Source organism: Ascaphus truei, chromosome 13, assembly GCF_040206685.1.
Source record: "Ascaphus truei isolate aAscTru1 chromosome 13, aAscTru1.hap1, whole genome shotgun sequence".
Lineage (NCBI taxonomy): Eukaryota > Metazoa > Chordata > Amphibia > Anura > Ascaphidae > Ascaphus > Ascaphus truei.
In genome coordinates, this window is record NC_134495.1 from 25,234,589 (window position 1) to 25,240,676 (window position 6,088).

Sequence of the window (6,088 nt, forward strand, 5' to 3'; positions counted from 1 at the left end):
AAGCATGGTGGAACACCATATCTTTTCTCAAACAGATCATAATATAACAACCCACTGATATTTCCCATCCACATAATAATGTCAGTGGGTAATGCCATTTGGTTCTTAAATGATGGTATCTATTATGGCATGTATAAAATCTGGGGTGGACAACCCCGTATAAAAGGTAGGAGCCAGACAAGTTGTCGTAGCAAGATTTTTGTTTAGCGGAGGTTGGGGATTGGGTGGGGAGTATATTGATTGAGAGGGGGGTGGATGTTGAGGGGGTTTGTTGAGCAGAGGAGGGAGTTTCTCCAGGGCAAGACGAAGACACACACAAAAAAAAGCAGGCCCAGGGTGGGGCCGGGGTTATGAGGCAGTCCCAAGAGGAGGTAAGAATTGAGATGCAGGGGTTGGGATATTTTGGTCCTTGCCTGCCACGAGGAGAAGCCGTTTACTTTCTTACTGCTGCACATGGAGCCGCCAGACGCTCTTCTCCTGAACTCTCTCCCTGTGGCTCTGATGCAGACAGAAGAGCGGCCGCAAGACAGGGAGGTGGAGAGAGGGGACGGGAGCGTGTCTGGCACCTCCACGAGAGATACACCTTTCCCTACTACAGTGCAGCTCTGTCAGCTGGCATATACGGCACAGCTTTAGGCTGCGCTTATAGTGCCGGTCTCAGCAACGCAACGCTCACGTCATGTTACGGTCGCTGGAAAAATCAAATTGAAGTGACTTCCAGCGATCGCGACCAAGCCGTCACGTCGCGCTTACTATCAGCGCACACGACGGTTTCAATACATTTGTTTTGAAGCGACGTTGCGGCGCTGTCGCCTGCACTATAAGCGCAGCCTTAGGCGCCAGAGGTAACATTTTAGGCGCACGGCGACAAGACACCCCGGATTTTTTTCATACCTCTGTAAAATGTGGGGCGTGGGGGGCGTGCCCTCCAGGGGGACGCAAGATATTCTGGGGGGCGCGCGGCTGTTACAGAGGCCCCTGCGCTTCCCCAAAGGCATTTGAATTAAATGCCGGGGATTGCGTGAGGCCTCCGTAAAACTCCCTTAACGTCCAGCGACGCGTAATCATGGCAACCCGCGGGGTCATGTGACATCGCGTTGCCATGGCGTCATTTGACGCAGGAGCCATGCAGGGGGGAAGACTAGACGGGGGCACAGGAAGAAAACTTTGCGCACCCCCGGATTAACCTGCTGTAAGCAGGGAATGGGTGATAGGGGGCATGAGAGAAGAATAAGACTAGACTGATGGAAACGAGATGGGGCATACCTGTGCGAAGAAATAGTCAACATAAGCGTTAGAGATGAAGGCCGTAGAATGCGACACAAACAAAAGGAGGAGAACCCCATTATTAATGAAGGATTTAATGGAAAACCAACTAGGGTTATTTGCGGGGGGGGGGGGGCATGTGTAAGGAACGATTTATTGGCAGATAAATGGACGGTCTTTAAATCATTGTTAGAAAAGCACACTTATCAGTGTATACCCTTGGGTAATAAATATAAAAGAAACAAGTCAAAACGAATGTGGCTAAATAAACAGGTAGGTGAGGAAATGGAAAAGAAGAGGTAGGCTTTTAGATTCTTAGGGGCCTATGTTATAAGCGTTCATAAAAAAAAATCGCAAATCTCGCCCGAAATTGATGTTATTTAATAAAAAATGTAATATTAGTGTAGATGAGCAGGGTGTCTCCGGAGCAGAACCACGTTGATTTCAGGTCGGGGACCCACTGCTTCCCGAGATACAGGCCCATTATGGGGTGCCACTTTCTCCTATAATAATATAATAATAATAGCATGTTCTTGTATTCCTTTTATACCCCCTTGAGTGATGTCATAATCCCAGCCTCATCACTAGGCAGAATAAAAACAATTTAACCTTTTATGAGTCATACTATATCAGATGACCCTTCTAGCAGGGTTTGGAACTGAGGAGTGGCCAAACACCTGACATGACTTTCTTTAGCAACATTTATACAGCAACATTACATTAGCTACATGGAATTAGCTACAGTTAACTAGGGCCTTACTTTAACATTAACCTTCTAACTCCCTATTAACCATTTGACTAGAAAATAGTAATCCCACAGGGGGTTCCAGATGGAAGGGAAGTAAGCATAATTATGCCATTGTATAAAGCATTAGTAAGACCACACCATGAATATGGAGTACAGTTTTGGTCACCACTCCAGGGGTTAAGATTACGAGGTAGGGTTTAGTGGTTAACGTTAGGTTTAGGTGTAAAGGTTCTAGGTTGCAGTTATCAGCATTGCCCAAAATGTCCTGGGATCCACCAAACTCCCTGGGTCACCTGCAGCAGAAAACTGTCCTGGCGGTCAATTGTCCAATGGAGACTTTGCACTCTATACTGACGTCAAGGTCATTAATAGACAAGTTAAAAAGCAGAGGTCCCAGTACCATTCCCTGAGGTACTCCACTTACAACTTTAGCCCAACATGACAACTCTCTGTTGTCTATCCTTCAACCAGTTTTCAATCCACATACAAATAGTTTTACTGAGACCAATTTGCTTTATTTTGTACACTAACCTCTCGTGTGGCACCGAATCTAAAGCCTTTGCAAAATCTAAGTAGACCACATCAACTGCATTACTCTTGTCTAAATTCCTACGCGCATCCTCAAAGAAACTAATAAGATTAGTTTTGAACTCACCTATCCTTCATAAATCCGTGCGTACTATTACTAATCATTTTGTTGCCCATTAGGTATTCCTGAATATTATCCTGTACTAAACCTTCAGGTAGCTTCCCCACTATTGATGTCAGGCTTACAAGTCTGTAATTCCCCGGTAGTGATCTGGCTCCCTTTTTAGAAATAAGCACCACGTCTGCTTTACACCAATCTTGTGGTATTGCGGTACTGTGGTACTGTAAATGGAGTCCTTGAATATTAAATGTAATGGTTTGGATATTACCTTGGGCGCATGCCTTCAGGGCCAGGTGCCTTATTTACTTTAATTTTATCAACCCGCCTATGCACGTCTTCCTCAGTTCATTAATACAGAGGTTGTGGCTTCCTGCTTTTGCACTATTTTTGCGATTGACTCCTCCAAGGTAAACACAGAGGCAAATAATTTATTTAATACCTCTGCCTTTTTTTTTCTCCAATAATCTGCCTGCCCATCTCACACTGAAAGGGTCCTATATTCTCTTTTCTAATCTTTTTGTTGTTAAGGTAATTAAGGAACTTTTTGGGGTTGATCTTACTTTCTATTGCAATCCTTTTTTGATTATCCATTTTTGCTCATTTGATTGCCCTTTTGCAATTTCTGTTACATTCCTTATAATTCTGATACGAGGCCTCAATTGATTTTCACTTTAAGAATCTACACGTCTGCCTCCTCCTTTCCATTTCCTCCCCTATCTGTTTATTTGCACATTGTTTAAGCTTGTTTCTTTTATACTTATTACCCCAGGGTATACTGTACACTGATACATGTGCTTTTCTAACTCTGTTTCAAAGACTGCCCATTTATCTTCCACATTTTTCCCTGCAAAAAGTCATCCTACAATGCCTTGTAGATTATTCTTCAGTTTATTAAAATCTACCTTTCTAAAATGTAATGTCTTTGTTGAACCTGAATAATATAGTTTTTGATCATTTATTTCAACGAGACCATGTTTTTGATCACTGTTTGCCAAATGTTCCCGGACTTGAATATTTGTTATTACTTCTACATTGTTTGATATTAATCTTAGCAGTAGTGCTCCTCGCCTGGTTGGTTCCTCAATAATGTGGGCCCATGTAATTGTCTTTTTGCAAGATTTAACCCCTCAATTTCTAGCATCCAGCTCTGTCAGATTGTGTACATCCCAAGTGATTGTGTTTATTCTGTTCTTTGTGTGGCTTCAGTGCTTGTGTGTAAAAGTGCAGTGGTTACACTACTAGAAATTGCTGTATAGGAAATTACAAACGACAGTGGCGTTTTATCTTACAATATAGTTTTTTTTAATCATGTTTGTTCACAAACTTTCTAAACTTTTCAAACACTAGAAAAATCTGTAGATTTGTTCGTACTATACAGGGGAATAAGGGTCCCCTTTTGTTCCGTGCACCCTGCAATTGCATAAATTTAACACTATCAGAGTGCTGTCTATCGTCCCCTTTTACCACTAGAAAAATCTGTATTTAGATTTCACCGGAAGGAGATGTGCAGAATAATATGTCCAGAAAACTCATCGCAGAAATGACTCAGAAAAATAAAAATAACTCTAGATCTATCTTCAAGAACAGATAATATGCCATATTTACTAAGCAGTCTTCTGCCACAAGTGCTGAAAGTCACCTTACAGTCTGTTCCAGCCAATGTGCTGTTATAACAGAACACATCTTCTGACTACAGAAGACATGAGTAAATATGGCCCAACATTAATATATGACGGACAAAAATGAGCTGATCTAGAATAAAGTGCAGAGTGCAAGAGAGAGGAAAATACCCAAAGTGTGCACAAAATGCTGTTGCCACGCAGTGCTTTGTGTAGTTCTGCACAGTGGGACATACTGCACTTCTATCCTTGTTGCACCGGTCTCTAACAAGGATGGAGCTGATTTAAGAGGTCACTTCTCACTGCTGCCTCTCACAACATGCACTGTAACTCTTCTTGCTGTCATCGGCACCAGAACTGGGGTTCTCTCCACCTCCTCTACTTTTAGCTTTGGCGTTCTCTCACAGGGTTCCGAGCATCGTCTTTCTTGGCACATTGATCCACTGGAAAGAGGTAGGAATAGACGGATGGACAGCAGGAGATGAATGGAGGGCAGTTGGACGCTGATTTGCTTGAGATTGGATGCCTGATTCTGCAAGTTATAGAAGATGAAAATAAAATGGAACTCAAGATCAGGGAAAGAGGAGAGGTATGTATAACCAACAATGAGCCCAGAGATCTGGGTTCAACATCAATCTTTGTATGACCTCTTTATTCAACTTTTTATAGAATAAAATAATTCTCATAGGACTCCAGTTCATTCGTCCTGAGTTCTGAGCTGTGAAGCAGAGATTGGAAGATTTATAATATTTCCAATCTTCTTATGATACCAAGTCCCCATGAGATTCTGGTCCACTTCTGGTTTTTCAAGTCTCCGCTTGACACAGAAATGCAGGATTGTAACCCAGAATGCAGTGGGGATAGAGTTAGAAAACAGGGACCGTATTGAAATCTCATGAGGACGCTGAGTTAGGTTGGCAACACTTCGGAAACTGGTAATCGAGCTTCTCCTGGGATCCTGGCAAAGTGTTACCTTTGATCCATATGACATGGATTGAGCCACTTGTACTGAAGCAGGGACATCCAGAGAGCCTGACCTGCTGGGGGATCTTGAGGACTGGAGTTGAGAACGCTTGCAATACATTGTTAGTGTCACATAACTCCCCAATAACACCTCCTATTGCTCCACATACCAGCTGCCAAATATCTTATGGTTACAACAGAGAAAGACGTTGATACATTGGGATGTAACTAGATAGGTGTATCAAAGGAAATACACTAAAGAGTCCCTTTGCCGACAAACAGTAATTCTACCTGAACCTCCTGCAGCTCACACAGAGCTTAGCTCATTTAGCTCATCCTTATATATACTCACGGTTATCTAATTTGGTACACCCATTTAAAGAGGTGTTAGTACTGCCATAGGGCAGTGCATTCTTGGGATACTCCGCCATCTGGCTCCTACTTACCCAAGAGTATCAGAGTAAAAACTTTGTAATTGTGACTCCAAAGTACAGGCAATAACACAGCCCCGTTTTGACGCATGCGCAATCCGAATCTCAACGAAGAGATAATCAGGACCTGCGCGCTGTTCATAGCTCCGCTTTCACGCATGCGCAGTTAACCCCAATAGGGGATATACACGCAGGCATTTTAACAACTAAGAATACATTAGGACCTGCGCCCCGTTCACCAAATATATGTTAAAGTTATGCTATAACTATCCTTACCTGGTACTCTGCTAGTCACGAACATCATTCAGTAAGACAAAAGTAGCGTCATAGCTCCGCTCTCACGCATGCGCAGCAAACCCCAATAGGGGATATACACGCTGTATGATCAGCATTCCATACAACTGGGATGTTA